Consider the following 20,383-nt stretch of genomic DNA (forward strand, 5'->3'; position numbering starts at 1 on the left):
AGCTAGTGTTCTATAACCTTCTTGTAATTGGATGTTGATATCTTTCTCTAGGTTTAGACAAAGTCTTCTTTATTTTCCCCCTCTTCCCCTCAAGTAGAAGGAAGGGGTCTTTTTAGGAGCTGTGAGCTATGCTGTCTGGAGTTCGGGAAAGGTGGTACAAGCACTCCTTTAGCCACCCTGGCTGGTGTCCCAGTAGGTCACATGTTCCCCAAGTTCACTGGTTCTGAGTCCAGCTGCGTACTATGACTTGCCTAGGAGTTGCAGTTCTTGTGACCTAGACTACTTTCAAGTGTTTTTTTTAGGGCCCCAGACACCTTTAGCCATTAGTGGCGAGGCTTGGTGGAACTCAAGTTCCCACCACTGGGATGGGCAATTCCCCTCTGGCTAGGGCTCATCTAAATGCTCCCTCTGTGGTTGGGCGTCAGCTAAGTTCAGTGCAGTTTTGCTTTCTGTTGTGACAGGGCAGCACTGAATTCAATGCAAAGTCTCATGATCGCTCTCCCAAGCAAACAGATCGTCTCTCAGTGATAAATGGCTACTGTCAGGGGGTGGGGGACGGGTGGTGTCAGCAATCCAAGATTGTCTCTCCTATCCTCTTCAGTGCCTATTTCAGCAGTATGAAGTTAAAACCAGGTACTGTGATTATTTACCTGATTTTTTATTCTTATGAAGGTGCTTTTTTTTCCTACAGATAGTTGTTAAATTTGGTGTTCCTGAGGAGCAGATGATTGGTGGAGACTTCTATTTGGTCATCTTGCTCCACCTCCTCTCCAAAATATATGTATTTTTTAGTTATCTGGGCATGGTGGTGCATGCCTGTAGTTCTAGTTATTCTGGAAGCTGAGGTGGGAGGATCCCTTAAGCCCAGGAGGTCAAAGCTACAGTGAGCTATGATGGCACCGCTGTACTCGAGTCTGAGCAACAAAACAATACCCTGTCTAAAAAAACAAAAAAACCTTTCAGATACTTGAAGTACAATTATCCATGTGTCCAAGTTCTTTAATATTTTCTTTGTTAGTATTATTTCCTATGCTTTTCGAGCTACAACATCCTGGACTGGTACATGCTTTCTACACCTCTCAAGGCTAATATACTATCTTAATAAAGGTGAGTTCACAGGATAATCTGAGCAGCTGTTGATTGTGAAAGTGGATGTGAGATTTTAAAGTTTGAAAAATGACATGAAAATACCAAACCTATTTGAAATGTTCAGGTTGAAATGTTCAAATTAAGAGTAGTGTTGAGAGACAAGAGAGTAAAAACATGTACAATAATGGTTTAATTCACATGCATGAGTCAATCATATTTAGTAGGTGGGTGGTACTAGAAGTGGGTGGAAATAGGATGGTGAAAATGAGGGAGAAAAACCAACTTTAAAAAAAAGTGTCAATTCAAAGTTCAGAGGAACTGTAAGTGAATCAATTTGTATTCCTGCAAAATAATTTACACAATGATCTGTCACATATCAAGCTTAATATGACATGCTGCCTCTGGTATCCTTATGAGGAAGTGTCAAAGAGCCCAACATTTCAGTTTTTTTCATTGGTATTTTCAAACTCTATAGAACTCTGGTTCTATTGTATTTTGTCCTTTTGAATTTTTCCCACATTTCCCCACTTTTGGTGGTTCTTTCTGCTTGTTTTTACTCCCCACAGCTGAGCTGCTTCCTCCTGCCCCCCCCTCTTTGCAACTGTGGAGCCCCACCCTGGCCACTGTGCTTCTCCAATGGCCTTGACCACCACTGCAGCCACCATCTAAGAGAATTGAGAGATTCCTCTCACTTCCCCTTTTTCAGGCTCCCAAGTGCTGCAGTGGCAATAGTAGCCTTTTACATATTTTTTGGTAAACATAGTTGCACTTCTGTTGAATTTATGCTTAGAATTGAAATCATGAAGTCATGCAGTATGGATATACACTCTGCTTTGAAAGATATTGCCAAGGAGTTTTTCAAATTCTTGTACCCATTTATAATCCTACCACTGATGAATAACAATTCAAGTTTCTCTTCATCCTTGCTAAACAGTTGGCATTGTCTTTTTTTTTTATTCTTTCAGTTTAGCCATGCTGATGAAAATGTAGTGGTATCTTATTTCGGTTTGCTGTTGTTGTCTGTGTCTTTCTTTTAATTATTTTGAAATAATTGTAGACTCATGAAAAAGTTACAAAAATAGTACAAAGCATTCCAAGATACCCTTCACCTAACTTCCCCTGATATTAGAATCTTTTTTTTTTTTTAAGACAGTGTTGCACGCTATTGCCCAGGCTGGAGTGCAGTGGCTGGCACTATTATAGCTCAAACTTCTGGGCTCAAGGGATCCTCCCGCCTCAGCCCCCCAAGTAGCTGTGACTACAGCAGTGTGCCACCATGCCAGCTAACGTTAACATCTTAAACACCAGTAGTTCAGCTTTAGCAACCATGATATTAATATTGATCTAATACAATTAACTAATTTACAGACCTTATTTGAATTTTGTCAGTTGTCCCACTAATGTCTTCTTTCTGGTCCAGGATCCAATTGCATTTAATTATCATGTCTCCTTAGTCTCCTCCAATCTGTGACAATTCCTCAGTCTTCATCTTTCATGACTGTGGAGGGTTAAATAATGGCCCCAATGTTCTAATGTTCTAGTCTAAGATGTTCATCTAAGATCTAATCTAATCTAAGATGTTCATGTTCTAATCCCAGTCTTATATGACAAAAAGGACTTTGCAGATACGATTAAGTTAAGAATCTTAAGATGGGGTGATAACTCTGGATTGTTCAGGTAGCCCCAATGTAATCACAAGGGTCCTTAATAAGGGGGAAGGCAGGCAGGAGAGAAGAGTCAGTAGTAGGAAATACAACAATGGAAGCAAAATGGTGGAGCAGTGTAAGGAAAGGGTCATGAACCAAGGCATGCAGGTGGCCTCTAGAATGTTAAAAGACAAGGAAATTGATTCTCCCTTTAGAGACTCCAGAAGGAATGCAGCCCTGCTGATGACTTAACTTTAGACTTCTGATCTCCAGAACTGTAAGGAAATGAATTTGTGTTACTTTAAGCCACTATGTTTGTGGTAATTTGTTACAGCAGCAATAGGAAACTAATACAATGAACTTTATACTTTTGAAGAGCACTAGTCAGTTATTTTGTAGAATGTCCCTAACTGGAGCTTGTTTGACATTTTCTCATGATTGAATTGAAGTTATGCATTTTTTGGCAAGAATATCACAGAGGTGATATTGTACTCTTCTTAATGCATGCATCATGTCGGGGTTACGTGGTGCCAATATGCCTTATTACTGCTGATGGTAATCTTGATCACTTGGCTAAGATGGTGTTTACTCGGTTTCTCCACTATAAAGTTGTTATTTTCCCTTTTGCAATTGATGAATTTTGGGGGGTAAATACTTTGAGACTATAGTAATATCTTTTTTCTCTTTACACTTTTGCCCACTAATTTTAGCATCCATCAACATTTCTTGCTTGTAATTATTATTACTGTGATGTTTGCCTAATGATAATTATCTATTTCCATCATCTTTTATACACTTATTAATTGGAATTCTTCTATAAGAAAAAGCTATCCCTGGCTTTTCTAGAATGGAAGGGGAAAAAGAAAGAAAGAAAGAGCTATCCCTCTCCTAACTTTATTTAATTATTTATTTATATCAGTGTGGACCCGAGTATATTTCTTTTATTCTATCAGTTATAATCCATTATTATCATTATTTACTTTGTTGTTCAAATTATCCCATATATGGCCACTGAGAACTCCCTGTAGTTGCCTATTCTATAAAGATATTCTCCTAAATTTTTTCTGAAAGCTATATTGTTTTACTTTTCACATTTGTATCTGCCAAACCATCTGGAATTCATTTCTGTTTATGGTATGAAGAAAAGGTCAACGTACATTTTCCTTTGTATGGATACTCAAGTAATTATTTACTGAAAAGCGCCAATTATTGAAAAGACTGTCATTTCCCCCACTGAATTGCAATGTTGTCTTTGACATAATGTATGTGTGGATTTGTTTGTAGATCCTCTGTTCCATTGGTCTACTTGTCTATCCTTGTGTCAATACCATATTAACTTAATACTTGTAGCTAGATAAAGCTTGGTTTCTGGTATTACGTCTTGTTTTGTCCTTCAAATTTGCCTCAGTTATTCTTGGCCTTTTACATTTCCACATAAATTTTTGAGTTGGCTTGTCAATTTCCACAAATAAAAAAAATCCTGTTGGAATTTGGGATTGTCTTGAATCTATAGATCAAATCGGTAAGAATTGATGTCTTTACAATATTGAGATTTACAATTTACTCATTTATTTAGGTCTCATTTACTTCCTCTCAAAAAATGTTTTAGAACTTTCTGTTTAGAAGCCTTGTACACTTTTTCTGGTTTTGCTCTTAGATATTGGATGTTTTTCAATGCTATTTTTTTTTGTTTTATAGCTTGCTTTTAGGAATAAACCCATTTGAGAATACAGATATTTTTCATATTTTCTTCCCGTAATGACAAATAGAAGAAAAATTGACAAAGGGGAGTTTTATAAATTTTAGATGAAGCAGGATGTGAATACAAAGAGAAAGATAACAGCACTCCAGATTGATGATAATGAAACTGATTATGTAAGTGAAATCTCAGATTATGAATCTTCTTCAGACAAAGATATCTTAGATGAATTTTTTCAAACTCAAGAATTGACGATTGAAGAATATGTTTATAAAGACAAAAAAAGAATGACAAAACAAAACAAAAAAGACACAAAAAAGAATAACAGTTATTTAATAGGACTTTTTTTTTTTAAGATGGATTCTCGCTCTTGTTACCCAGGCTGGAGTGCAAAGGCGCGATCTCAGCTCACAGCAACCTCTGCCTCCTGGGTTCAAGCGATTTTCCTGCCTCAGCCTCCAGAGTAGCTTGGATTACAGGTGCCCACCACCACGCCCAGCTAATTTTTTGTATTTTTGGTAGAGACAGGGTTTAACCATTTTAGCCAGGCTGGTCTTGAACTCTTGACCTCAGGTGATCCACCCACCTTGGCCTCCCAAAATGCTGGGATTACAAGTGTGAGCCACCACACCTGGCCAGAAGTACATTTTATGCAGTATTTTGGACATGGAACTGAACCATCACTTTTTGCTAAGAGGCCATGTGACCACATTCTATGTTTTTATGATGTTTTTGTGACAAAATTTACTTGATACAAAGGCAAGAGGATCACTTGAGCCCAGGGGTTAAAGACCAGACTGGGCAACAAAGCAAGACCCCATCATTACAAAAAAAAATTTTTTTAATTACCTAGGTATAATGGCATGCACTTGTCATCCTAGCTACTTGTGAGGCTGAGGCAAGAGGATCGCTTGAACCCAAGAGTTTGAGGCTGCAATGAGCTATGATCACACCACTTGCCTCCAGCCTAGGCAACAGAGACCCCATCACCAAAAAATTTTTTTTTAATTTTTAAAGAAAGAGAGTATACTTTCTCTATTGAATTTTTGTAGTATCTTTGTCCAAAATAAGTTGAATATATATATATATATATACACCTAACATTTAGATATGTTGAAATTATATATTATATATATTTATTTGTACATATACTATTTTGTTCCACAGATCTGCATGTGTATTCTTACATCAATACCACATTGTCTAGATTAGTAGAGTCTAATAGTAAGGCTTAAGGTAGTGGGGAGCTGGGGAGGAAGTGGGGATGGTTAATGAGTACAAAAAAAATTAGAAAGACTGAATAAGACCTACTATTTGTTAGCACAACAGGGTGACTATAGTCAATAATAACTTAACTGTACATTTAAAAATAACTGAAAACATGTAATTGAATAGTTTGTGACTCAAAGGATAAATGCTTGATGGCATGGATCCCCCATTCTCCATAATGTGCTTATTTCACATTGCATTCCTGCATCAAAACATCTCATGAACCTCATAAATATATACACCTACTATATACCCATGGATATTAAAAATTTTAAAATAAAAACATTAGAAATCAGGTAGTATAAATACCACGATTTCACTCTTTTTCAAAATCATTTTTGATATTTTAGGTTCTTTGAATTTTCATACAAATTTTAGAATCTTGTCAATTTCTACAAAAATATGCTAGGATTTTAATTGAGATTGCCTTGAATTTATAGGTCAATTTTCAGAAAACAGACAATGATAGGAGTACAATTAATTTTTATATATAGATCTTGTGGCCTGGAATCTTGATAAACTAACTTATTTTGCAGAGGAAGTAGCTTTATTTGCAGAGGAAGTGAAGGGAGAGACTATATACCATTCTGTCAAGACATGGCTGTGGTAAGGAGTAGGAGAGAGAGTAGTTAGCTGAAGGGTAATATCAATTTGAAAGTTTTTTTGTTATTTGGCTGGATGGTTTTCTTTTCTTTTTATTGTTGCTCTATTGTATTAATGGGAGAGTTTTAAACAGGTTTAAAAGCTGAAGGACCCAAGAGAGAAGAAATACTTTAATGTAGAACAGAGAAAATATGATCAAATCATCAATAATTTAAGGAGGGTATAGAATTTTTGTTCTGTAAAACACACCCTTCCTTACCAACACACATAAATATGGACTTCCCTACCCTTCATCCTTCCAATAGAGTCATGTTGCAATTATTATTTAAACTGATTTTCGTTGTTTACATTATTATGACTATGTCAATATCTATCACTGCTGAGTCAAGTTATACTACGATTATATTTCTTCTCTTCTACATCTCTTTTCTCCCTAGAGTTAGTTTGTCCCTTTTTAAAAAGTGTTGATTTTTTATTTATCACCAATGTTCCTTAAATTCCCCTCTTCCCCAAATACTGTTTTTTACATGATCAAAGGAATCTAGAATTCTGTCAGTTTCATATTTTTAATGGAGAATCTGTCCTACAGGCCTCCATTCTTTTGATCCACTCTGGACTGATTGCCCTCTAGGCTTGCTACACAGCTACCATCTTAGTGCTTCCTTTCATTCCCCTGCTATATGATGGATTTCCTATCTCCTGGGTCCCAAACCGTCCTGCCTCTTGGAGGCTTTCCTCTAGTCACTTCCTAAGAAAGGATATATGGGAGGTAAGTTTTCTTAGATCTTACATGTTTGAAAATTTATTTATTCTAAGCTAAATCTTGGTTAATAGCTTTGCTAGGTATAAAATTCTTATTTAAAAATAATTTTCTTTTAGAGTTTTGAAAACATTTTTTCATTGTTTTCTAACTTCCAGTGTGCCTACTAAAAATTTTGATGCCATTCTGGCTCCCCAATCCTTTATATATAACCTGGATTTTTTTCTGGAAGCTTTTAATATATTTTATTTATCCCCTATGTTCTCAATGTTTGTGATGATTTGCCATAATGTAACTTCATTTTCATTAATTGAACTGGGCACCTGTTGGACCTTTACAATCTGGATATTTATGTCTTTAATTAATGGGAAATGTATACCATTTCTTTTATAACTTCCTACTACCCATTTTCTCTCTTCTTTCTTCCTAGAACTCCTATTGATTGAATTTTGGTCTTCTCAATTGACTCTCTATTTTTTCTTATCTTTTCTCTCCAGTTTTCCATGACTATCTTTTTGCTTTCCTTTCTGGGTAAGAGCCTTATCTTACAACTTTTCCAATGATTATTTAAAATCCAGTAATACTGTTTTAAATTTCTAACGGCTGTTTCTTGCCCTGTATTCCTTTTTTTAAAGGATCCTATTTCAGTTTCTTGAATAAAATAACTTATCTCTTTTTGGGGGAGGGGGAATGAAGAGAAGTGAATTAATGGGCTAGAATATACAGTTTGGTAGAAGAAATAAGACCTAGTGTTAAATAGATCAGTAGGATGACTATAATTTATAATTGATTGTACATTTCAAAATAGCTAGAAGACAAGAATTTGCACAGCTGTAGCATTAAAAAAGATATTTAAGGTGATGAATATCCCAAGTATATTGATTTGACCTTTATAAATTGTATGAAAGTATTAAATTATCGCATGTCTCCCCCCGCCAAAAAATACCACAGGCTAGATGACTTAAACAACAGAAATTTGTTTTTCTCAGTTCTGGAGGCTGGAAAGTCTAAGACCAAGGCTCTGTCCAATTCAGTTTCTGCTAAGGGCTCTTTTCCTGGCTTGCAGATCGCCACTTTATTGCTGTGTGCTCACACAGTAGGAGGAGAGAGAGAAAGAGAGAGAGAAAGAGTGTGTGTATGTGTGTGCGTGTGTGTGTGTGTGTTTGTGTGTGTGTATGAGCTCTCTGGTGTCTCTTCTTATAAGGGCACTTATCCTATTGGATCAAGGCTCCACTCTTATGACCCCATTTAACCTTAGTTACTTTCTCACAGGCCCTACGTCAAACTACAATCACACTGTGGGTTAGGGCTTCAATATATGCATTTAGGGTATACTCAGTTCAGTCCATAGAAGTGGCATTATCTCACAGCTGCCTAATATATACAGGATCAAAAGAGGTTTTATTAAAAATAATTATAGGCAGTGTGCAATGACTCATGTCTGCAATCCCAGTGCCTTAGGAGGCTGAGGCAAGAGGATTGCTTGAGGCCAGGAGTTTAAGATCAGCCTGGGCAACACAGCGAGACCCCATCTCTACAAAAATTTTTTAAATATAGAATTAAAATTTAATTATTATATATAATTAAAAATGTGTCTTTGGAGTTATAAATGAACCCAAGATCCAAAGAAACCCTATAAAGTTGTGAGAGAGATGTACTGACAAAAGCACCACTTCCTTGAACTAAAAGAGGCTGAGACTTTGCAAAATGGAAAGAGGCTTCTGGACCATCAAGTTTCTATGGACAAGAAGCAGACTAAGAAAGCTACTAAGGTACAAATATGGATCATTTCTTTTGGAAAAGAAAAGATATCACAGAGTGCAGAGCCAAGAATTACGGAGAACATTGAACTGGGGAATGGGAACCACTCCCAAAGAACAGAAGTAGGTCCTAATAACACTCCTTGTCCCAAGAAAAGGAAGTCCTGACAACATGTCCCAGTCTAGATTTTAGAATGCCTTCTACTTGCTTCCTGTTCCTCTTATTTTTGAAAGGAAATGTCTACTGAAGCTACCCTGTTCCTCTCACCACTGCATATTGAGGTGTGATGAGGACATGTAAAGTTTCATTTCAGTTCACAGGTCTTTAGATTAAGAGGAGTCACGTAGGAGGTTCAGTACCTGAGGTGTCTCATTCACGTCTGGACTAATTAGGTAAGAACCTGGACTCCACATCTGAAACCATAATAAAATGAGAATTTTGCTGGGGAGGAGGTGAGTACATTTTTCATCTGTAATGAATGTAGATGATTGTAGCAAGAAAGAAGACTGTTCTGTTTGCAAGAATGTAGATTGTTTGCAAACGGTGGATTGCAGCAGAAGCAATGTGACTTCAAGAAGCCTTTCAGTTTTCACTCTTGCCGTCTAGGAACCTTGGGATCTCCATGAATAGAAGCCCAAGCTAGCCCCCTTGAGGACAAGAGCCTAAATAGATTAAAAAAAAAAAGGCCCAGCTGACAGGTACCACCAACTGATGGAATGTGAATGGGACCATCTAGGACCATCCAGCCCCAAAAACATCATTAGATTACTGCAGTCACAATGAGCGACCCTCAGCAAGATCAGCAGAACTTCCCATCTGAACCTAGACCAAATTCCTCACCCACAGAATCATGAGCAAATAAGAGTGGTTGTTGTTTTAAGGCACTAAACAAAAGGAAAAAATGTCTTATCTCTCTAAGGAAATTAATTATTGAGTTTTTAAAGTTTTCTGTTCTATGCATTGTCTCTGTTTTCTTAGAGTTTTTTGTTCTCTTTGTGTGTGTGTGTGTGTGTGTGTGCTTGTGTATGTATTTGTGTGGTTTCTCTCTTTCACATTAGAGGCTTTTCCCAAATGCCTGAAGATCCTCTACTACCTATTTTTAAATGGAAGTATTTTTAAGTCTTACTAACTGGTAGGCTTCACTGTAGATGATTGGGCAGGAACCCAGAAATTCCATTGGAAGGACAATTATCAACACAAGAGATCCTTGTTTTGCATGATCCCAATTTGCACAAATTTTAGTTAACACCAGTCCCCCAACAGCATAGTTCAAATTTCAGTTATCACAGAATATTAACTGCAAGGAATACCATAAAGTACAAACTTTGCTGCTAGATCTTCAGCCCATGAATAATTATGTAAATAACTGTATATAACTATGTAATAACTATGTAAATAAATAAATATGTGCATCAATACCAAAGTCTATAGGCGATTGGTCACTGTGCATCTGTTATCCAGTTCATGCACACACCACAAAGCATGGACCGTTCTTGTGTTGTCTCCTTGTCCCCCAGTGATAAACCCACATGATATTTTACAAAAATGAATAATCAAAGAGAGAATTGGCTAACAGATGAAAGTACAGCAAAGAAACGAAAAGTGAAAATGCTGGAAGTGAAATTGAATGTGATTTGAAAATGTGACAGCAAAGCAAAGATAGGACAAAGTCTACATAAACCTATGATGCAAACAATATTGAAAACTTCAATGAATATTTTAAAAGGTAAAGTCACATTGACATCTTTAAATCTAAATTGCACTAGGAACAGAAAGCTGCTTATGGTTAAAACAATACTTTGGATTGAAGACTGTAATTTAAAAATCCCAATCAGTTTGGCTAGTGTTCAGGCCAAAGCATTTAAGTTATTTCCAGTAAAGGCTGCTTTAATCATTTCAAAAGTTTGCATGAATTGATTAGTGCTAACCTATCTAGAGAAGTTACTAGCACATATACTACTGTAAAAGTTGCACCCAGATTCCAAAGATTAATTAAGGCTGGTGGTTATGAGAATCATCAACCATTTGATGTTGACAAGACAGGTCTTTTTTGAAAGGCAACCCCATCAATAACTTATATGACAAAATATGAAGGGCCACCAAGTGACCATAAAGGAAAGATTCTAGATATGCAGCCAGAGAAACTTAGTGAAGATAAACTTATTGATATAAAGGAGGAAAGCGGTTGTGACAAAAAGGATGTAGATGTCCCAGAGGAAAAGGTACTGGGGAAAAGACCTTCACATTAAAGGAACTCTCAGAGATATTTTGCAAGATTGAAAGTACAAAGGATAAAATGTTGGAAGCTGATCCAAACTTAGAAAGGAGTATGACAATTTCCATGCCAAGGCATGGAAAAGATGCTTGATTCATATTGTAAATTATACTACAAGAAGAAGAGAAGCACTGTTCAAACTACTTCTTTTCAATTTTTTGTTTTGTTTTGTTTTTTGAGACAGAGTCTCGCTCTGTTGTCCAGGCTGGAGTGCAGTGGCATGATCACGGCTCACTGTAGCCTTGAGCTTCTGGTCTCATATGATTCTCCCACCTCAGCCTCCCCATTAGCTGGGACTACAGGTGTATGCCAACACACTTGGCTAATTAAAAAAAAAATTAGTAGAGACGAGGTTGTACTATGTTGCCCAGACTGGTCTTGAACTCCTCAAGAGATCCTCCTGCCTCAGCCTCCCAAAGTGCTGGGATTACACATATAAGCCATCATGCCCAGTCTTAAATGTTTTCATTTCTATATATTTAGAGGGTACAAGTGCAGATTTCTTACATGCATATATTGCATAGTGGTGAAGTGTGAGCTTTCAATGTGCCGATTTTCCAAATAGTGAACATTGTACCCAACAGGTAATTTTTCAGCCCTCATCCTCTCTACCCTCCCACCTTTTGTAGTCTCCAATGCCTATTATTCTACCCTGTATGTTTATATGTACCCATTGTTTAACACCCACTTATAAGTGACTACATGCAGTATTTGACTTTATGTTTCTGAGTTATTTCAGCCAGGATAATGGCCTCCAGTTCCATTTATGTTCCTGCAAAAGACATGATTTCATTCCTTTTTTATGGCTGAGTAGTATTCCATGCTGTATATATACTACATTTTCTTTATCCAATCCTTCCTTGATGGGCACTTGATTCCATATCTTTGCTATTGTGAACAGTCCTGTGATAAACATATGAGTGCAGGTATAATGATTGCTTTCCCTGTGGGTATACATTAGGTAGTGGGGTTGCTGGATCAAATGATAGTTCTATTTTTAGTTCTTTTTTTTTTTTGAGACAGGGTCTTGCTCTGTTGCCAGGCTGGAGTGCAGTGGCATGATCTCGGCTCACTGTAACCTCTGCCTCCCAGGTTCAAGCAATTCTCCTGACTCAGCCTCCTGAATATCTGGGATTACAGGTGCCCGCCACCATGCCCGGCTAATTTGTTTGTATTTTTAGTAGAGACAGTGTTTCACTATGTTGGCCAGGATGGTCTTGATCTCTTGACCTTGTGATCCGCCCGTCTTGGCCTCCCAAAGTGCCGGGATTACAGGCGTGAGCCATTGTGCCTGGCCTATTTTTAGTTCTTTAGGAAATCTCCAAACTGCTTTCCACAGTGGCTGAACTAATTTACATTCTCACCAACTGTGTATAAGTGTTCTCTTTTCTCCACAGCCTCACCAATATATGTTGTTTTTAGGCTTTTTAATAATAGCTATTCTGACTTGTGTAAGATGGTATCTTGTGGTTTTAATTTGCATTTCTCTGATGATTAATGATGTTGAACATTTTTCATATGTTTGTTGTTTGCTTGTATGTCTTCTTTTGAAAAATGTCTGTTCATGTCCTCTGCCCACTTTATAATGGGCTTGTTTTTTTTTCTTATTGAGCTATCTGAGTTCCTTGTAGATTTTGAGTATTAGCCCTTGTCAGATACATAGTTTGGAAATATTTTTTCTCATTCTGTAGTTTGTCTGTTTACTATGGTTTTTTTTTGTGCAGAAACTTTTTAGTTTAATTAAATCCTATTTGTCTGTTTTTGTTTTGTTGGGTTTGCTTTTGAGGACTTGACTTGGTCATACATTCCTTGCCTAGGTCAATGTCCAAAAGAGTTTTTTCTAGGTTTTCTTCTAGGATTTTTATAGTTTCAGGTCTTATGTTTAGCTCTTTAATCCATCTTGAGTTAATTTTGTATGTGGTGAGATGTCTGGATCCAATTTCATTCTTCTGCCTATGTCTACTCAATTTTCCCAGCACCATTTATTGAATAGGCTGTCCTCCCCCAGTGTATGTTTTTGTTGACTTTGTCAAAGATCAGTTGATTGTAGCTATATGGCTTTGTTTCTCTATTCCTGTTCCATTGATCTATATGTCTATTTTTATACCAGTACCATGCTGTTTTGGTTATTATAGCCTTTTAGTATATTTTGAAGTTAGGTAATATGATGCCTCCAACTTTGTTCTTTTTGCTTAGGATGGCTTTGGCCATTTGGGCTTTTTTGCTTCCATACACATTTTAGGATTGTTTTGTCTAATTCTGTGAAAAATAATCTTGGTAATTTGATAGAGATTGCATTAAATATGTAAATTGCTTTGGGCAGTATGGTTATTTTAACAATATTAATTCTTCCAATCTATGAACACAGGCTATTTCTCTATTTATTTGCATTTTCTTCAATTTCTTTCATCAATGTTTTGTAGTTCTTACAGAAATTTTTCACTTTTGTATTAGTCAGCATTCTCCAGAGGGAAGAACCAATTGTGTATGTGTGTGTATGTGTGTGTGTATGTGTGTGTATGTGTGTGTGTATGTGTGTGTATGTGTGTGTGTGTGTGAGAGAGAGACAGAGAGAGAGAGATTATTAGGAAGAATTGGCTCTCACAATTATATGGCAAAGTCCTACAGTAGGCCTTCTGTAAGCTGGGGAAAGAGAGAAGCCGGTAGTGGCTCAGTACAAGTCTAAAAGCTTCAAAACCAGGGAAGGTGACAGTGCAGCCTTCAGTCTGTGGCTGAAGGCCCAAGCACCCCCAGAAGCTGCTGGTGCAAGTCTCAGACTCCAGAGGCCAAAGAGCCTGGAGTCCAATCCAGGAGCATGAGGATTGGAAGCAAGTGTCTGGCATGGGAAGAGAGACAGCCAGAAGATGCAGCAAACAAGCTTATTCCCTCTTCTTCCACCTGCTTTGTTCTAGCTGGCTGGCAGCCAATTGGATGGTGCCCACCCACAATGTGGGTGGATTTTACTCTCCTAGTCCACCAATTCAAATGTCAATCTCCTCTGGCAACACCTCACAAACACACCCAGAAAGAATACTTTACCAGCCATTTAGGCATTCCTCAATCCAGTCAAATTGACACCTACTATTAACCATCACAACTTCCTGGGTTAAATATATTCCTAGGTATTTTATTTTTTTTGTAGCTATTGTGAGTGAGATTGCCTTCTTATTTGGCCCTCCACTAAATCGTTATTGGTGCATAGAAATACTACTGATTTCTGTACATTAATTTTGTATCCTAAAACTTTACTGAATTTATTTATCAAATCTAAGAGTTTTTTGGTGGAATCTTTAGGGTTTTCTAGATGTTAATATAACAACTTATCATCAGTAAACAGGAATAATTTGACTATATCTTTTCCAATTTGGATGCCTTTTAATTTTTTTCTCTTGCCTGATAGCTCTGATGAGGACTTCCTGTAGTATGTTGAATAAGAGTGGTGAAAGTGGGCATCCTTGTCTTGTCCCAATTTTTAGAGGGAATGCTTTAACTTTTCCCCTTAACTGTGATGTCAGTTGTGGGTTTGTTGCCTTTATTATGTTGAGGTATGTTCCTTCTATGCCTAGTTTGTTGAGGATTTTTATCATGAAGCATTGCTGAATTTTATCGGATGCCTTTGCTGCATTTATTGAGATGATCCTATGGTTTTTGTCCTTAATTCTGTTTATGCAATGGATCACATTTATTGATTTGCATGTATTGAACTATCCTTGCATCCCTGGGGTAAATCCAACTTAATCATGTTGTATTTTCTTTCTGATGTGCTGTTGGATTTGATTTGCTACTATTTTGTTGAGATTTTTTGTATCTATATTCATCAGGGATATTGTTCTCTAGCTTTCTTTTTTTGTTGTGTCCTTGTCTGGTTTTGATATCAGGGTGATACTGACCTTATAGAATTAGTTAGGGAGAATTCCTTCCTCCTTGATATTTTGGAATAGTTTCAAGAGGATTGGTATTAATTCTTGGTATATTTGGTAGACTTTGGCTGTAAATCCATCTGGTCCTGGGTGATTTTCTTGGGAGATTTTTTTTTGTTACTTATTCAATCTCGCTGCTCATTATTGGTTTGGTCAGGAGTTCTAGTTCCTCTTGTTTCAATCTTTTGAGGTTGTGTGTTTCTAGGAATTTATCCATTTCCTCTAGGTTTTCTAGTTCGTGAGTATATAATTGTTCATAATAGTCTCTGATGATCTTTTTTATTTCTGTGGTATCAGTTGTAACGTCACTTTTTTCATTTCAGATTGTGCTCATTTGGATCTCTTCTCTTCTTGGTTAGTTTAGCTACTGGTTTATCAATAGTATTTATTTTTTTTCAAAGAACCAACTTTTTGTTTCATTGATCCTTTGTATTTTTTGTTTGTTTGTTTTCTATTTCATTTAGTTGTGCTCTGATTTTTGTTACTTCTATTTTTGTGCTAACTTGGGATTTGGTTTGTTCTTGTTTTCTAGTTCCTTGAGGTTGTTAACTTGTGATCTTTCTGCTTTTGATGTAAGCAATGTATTTTGTATTTCCTTCAGAGTTTTTCAGTTCCAGAATTTCTGCATTTTTTAATGGTATCTATCTCCTTGTTTAATATTTCATTCATATCTTGAATTAATTTTCTGATTTCTTGGTATTGGTTTTCAGATTTCTCTTGCATCTCATTGAGCTTCTTTAAAATCAATATTTTGAATTTTTCTTTATCTGACATTTTGAGGAATTCTTTGATTGGTGTCTGTTACTGGACAATTGTGGTCTTTCGGTGCTGTCATATTTCCCTGCTTTTTCACATTTCTTGTGTCCTTTCCATTGATAGCTGCACATCTGGTGTAGCAGTCACTTGTTCCAACTTTTTAAAATTGCTTTTATGAGGGAGAATTTTTTGCTGAAAATAATATATACTGTTGGTTATATAGGATACTTTGGCTTTTATTTTAGGTATCTGCAATAGTGTGACCTTTGTATGACTCTTTTGGTAGTACACAGGCATACATAGTCAGTGGTATCTGTGACTTCCATGGTGGCTAGAGAACAATTATTATCTGAGGTGATGGTGCAGTTTTTCTGAGGACTTGGATGTCAACTGAGCCAGTCTTCAGGCCCCAGTGATGGCAGCAGTGTGGCTGATGTCCCTGGTTTTAGGCCCCAGAGCAGCTTATACTGGATCCAGTGTTAGTGGGTTTTGGAGAGCTACTTCCTGGGCCTCCAGGTGGCTTCCTTAAAAGCTAGTAGTTGGGAGGGTGGTGGGCCTGGTGCATGGCCAGGTTCTCAGGCCCCTGGGAAGCTAGTGTCATGTGGGTGATGGCAGTAGCAGTGATGGAGCAACCCAGTGGAACCCAGTTGGTATTCCTGGTTGCTGTGATAGGTTGGGCAAGCTAGTCCTCAGTCCCACAGCCATGCATAGTAGGGTGGTGGGTATTGTGCTATGTGTGCTTAGGAGAGCTTGGTCTTCTGTGTCCCTACCCTAGCTATGTGGCAGTTGCAGCCAAATAACTTTGAACTCAGCCTGAGAGTAGGCCACAGCCCAACTTTAAACTCTCAAAATGGTGCCATCTGTAGGCTTGTGACCAGAGAGAGAGTGGGAGGCCTTTTAGGCAAGCAGCATTGCAAGAAGCCATGGAAAGTGTGGTCTGCTTGAATCTCAGTCTCACAGCAGCCCACTGCAAGGCAGTGGATATTGTCCTAGGTATGCGTAGGAGAGCCTGGTGTCCTTGTCCCCCTCAGCCAGGCTGCAATCTACATCAACTTGAACTCAGCCCGAGGGTGGGAAGCAGCCCAAGTGTTAAACTCTCAAAATGGCACCTAGGGCTTGCTACTAGAGAGGGCAAACTAATTATTAAGTTAAAAAATAAGTTTAATTCTCAGTGTTGTTTTAAATTACAGTGCACTAATATCAGTTTTACTATTCCATCTATTCCCTGTACATTTATACCTGACAGTAAGAGTTGTTCATGCTTTGACAAACAATTTTAAAGGTTATGGAACAATTGTAATTTTCCTCATTGATTATTAAGGTTCCAGCTTGCAATGGTCATTTTTATGGTCTTGCACTACTGTGAAAGCAACGACTACCAGTATCTACAGATCTTCTGTCTGGGCTGTTCAGTTTCTCTGGGGAACAATCCTTCAATCCCTTGCCTGGTGACTATATATCTAGGTGCTAACATTTGGATTTGAGTAGCACAAGAGTTACAGGGGATCTCACCATTGAATATGTAGACTTTTACTTAATCCCACTGTTTTCTAATGGTACCTTGCTGTGTGCCTAATATCCCCAAAACCAAAGCCTCTCTGATTCAGTTTCTCCATGGAATAAATCTCCTGTCTTGTACTAGGATAGAGGAAGAGACTCAGGGGTATAACTCTTTTTTTTTTTTTTTGTCTTGCTCTGTCACCAAGCTGGAGTGCAGTGGCATGATCTCTGCTCACTGCAACCTCCGCCTCCTGGGTTCAAGTGATTCTCCTGCCTCAGCCTCCCAAGTAGCTGGGACTACAGGCACACGCCACTATGCCCTGCTAATCTTTGTATTTTTAGTATAGACAAGGTTTCACCATGTTGGCCAGATGGTCTCGATCTCTTGACCTTGTGATCTGCCAGCCTCAGCCTCCCAAAGTACTGGGATTACAGGCGTGAGCCACCACGCCCAGCCAACTCTTTCTTATACATGCCTTTAGCCAGACTCTTTTCAACTCCACTCTTCCCAACCCAAATTTACTCCAATTCCTGTCTTTCTGGGATTCTGTAGGTAAATTGGTTTGCTTCTCATTGGCATTATTCCTCGCATGGACTTGGTGTTCTGCCTTTTCAGCTCTGCTAACTCCTCTATCTGCTTTCCATTTTCCAAATTTTTTCTTATCTCTTGTCCTCTGTAGTTTCATTTTATGCTCTCTTTATTCTCATGTGTTTACACTTTTTAAAAAATGTCTTTATCCCCATTTTAGTGGAGTTTAATGAAAGAATAGGTGTTCAATGTGCTATGTTAAAATTTTGTGCTCTATTATCAAAAATGTATAGTGATCCCATCTGTCCTATTGTGTAATTTCTTTGTCAGTGCTTAGATGGTTGGGTAAAGGCATCAAGGAAGTAGACAATAGAGTTCATCCGGAATTAGGGTTTTACCAGACAGATGCAGCAAAAATTCAGAGGGACAAGAGAGCTTGAGACAGTGGCAAGATGATAAAATGATGAATCATGTAATATAAATTGAATAAGAATGGAAGAAAAAAAAGAAGAGAGTCGATGGACTGAGAGAAAATTAAGGGGTTAGTATATTGGAGTTTCTAATTAGGTTTTTAAAAGGTCATAGTGGGAATAGTCAAATAATTAATCAAGAATGAGAGGAACTCAAACAGTGGGATATTTGAGTTATTGATTGTGGAGATTGAACAGTCATGGGTAGCTGAGGTGATATAGAGAATAAAGTTATTAGAATGAGGTGCCAAAGAACTGAGAAGCCAGATGAATGAGTTGTCCACATGGATGTTGAAGTCATACAGGAAAATAAGCAAAGTTAATCCTACTTGAAGGCAGTGGTCCTTTTGAAGAATAACAGTAACAACCAGAAGAAGCCAAAGAAAGAGGAAGAGGAGGTGGAGGATGAGGAGGGGAAGGAGGAGGAGAAGTCTAGAGTACCTTTCATCACATTTCCACTCTAGACAGTAGGACAAAAGAAGTTTCAAAGAGGCAAAGGACATGGGCAGCTTTTTTTTTTTTTTCAGAGTCTTGCTCTGTCGCCCAGGCTGGAGTGCAGTGGCACAATCTTGGCTCACTGCAACCTCTGCCTCTCGGGTTCAAGCAATTGTCGTGTCTAAGCCTCCCAACAAACTGTGATTACAGGCATGTGCCACCACACACAGCTAATCTTTGTAGCTTTAGTAGAGACAGGGTTTTGCCATGTTGGCCAGGCCGGTCAATTCCCAGCCTCAAATGATCTGCCCACCTTGGCCTTCCGAAGTGCTGGGATTACAGGTATGAGCCACTGTGCTCAGCCAACTTTCTCAAAAAATATTCCTAGAAGCTGACACATATCACTTAAGCTTACATCCCACTGGTCTGAACTTTACATACCAATGGCTTATACACCCATGGCCACTTTTATCTAGAACGGAAGCTGAGAAATAGAACATTTTTTTCTCTGGGAAGCCAAAACCATGCACCTAGCTAAAGTTTATATTACAATGGAAGAATAAGAGAATACATATGGGGGAGGGAGTAACCAGCAGGCTCTGTCACAACCCTGGAAATCAGGTAAAAGGGGAGAATTGGTAAAAGATTTTTTGGCCACAGAGAAATATTCTCACCACTTAAATGATGCTCAAAAATAATCTTAAATTATTTATGCTTCAGTGTTGCCTCACTTCTTTAACTGAATATGCCAGACACAGTGGCACATGCCTATAGTTTCAGCTACTTGGGAGGCTGAGGCAGGAGGATGGCTTGAGTCCAAGAGTTTGAATTCAGCCTTGGTGACAGAGCAAAATGCTGCCTCCAAAAATTAATAATAATAATAACTGAATAAGTCTTTGGTATCCCTTGACAGAGAAGCCAACAGGAATTCAGATATGCCAAATTAAAATAATTAGCCCTTTAAAGTTACCAAGAGGCCTGTGAACTTTCACTCTCTTAAATAATAATAAGGGCTGCCATGGTAGGCTAAAAAACACCACCACCACCTCCCAAAAATATTCACATCCTAATCCCTAGAACATGTGAATGCAAACTTATATGGCAAAAGAGGAGGATGAGGGTCTTTGCACCTGTGATTAAATTAAGGATCTTGAGATGGGGAGGTGTTTTGTCTGCCTCCACTTCATCCCATTATTGAGAGAGGCAGTACTGCCCTAGGTTTCTGGTAATGGCCAAATACACGACACTTGACACTGAACGAATGAGATTGACAGCAGTTTGTTAGTTACATACAGTCACAGCCCAAAGGAGAGGGACAGTACATGACATGCAGGGCCACACAGGGGTTGCATTTGGGAACAGAGTAAACCAGAAGAGACTTGGAGGCAGGCTTTGTAGTAACAGAAGGGTGGGGTATCCCCTGGTTTCTCTGGGAGGATGTGATTGCCTTGTCTGAATAATTGCATAGGCTCCCAAAGAGGAGAAACCCATTAGGTTGAGGACTAGGTGGTGTGGAGCTGGTACAGCTGATAGAGAGACTAGCTGGGTAGGAAACCATTCCTGCTGGATGGGGGACATACCAGGCAAGATCGGAGGAAATCATGGTTGGACTTTGAGGCCCTGTGAGGCTCAAAGGTGTCAAGGCAGCACATGAAAGTTTAGTTCTTACGC

General features: G+C 38.2%; 1 pseudogene; it reads left to right on the plus strand.

Annotated features, from left to right (window-relative positions):
- LOC100586247 overlaps positions 1–20,383 on the plus strand; it is a 54,727-nt pseudogene that overhangs the window by 21,846 nt on the left and 12,498 nt on the right.

This window comes from Nomascus leucogenys, chromosome X (assembly GCF_006542625.1).
Source record: "Nomascus leucogenys isolate Asia chromosome X, Asia_NLE_v1, whole genome shotgun sequence".
Taxonomy (NCBI): Eukaryota; Metazoa; Chordata; class Mammalia; order Primates; family Hylobatidae; genus Nomascus; species Nomascus leucogenys.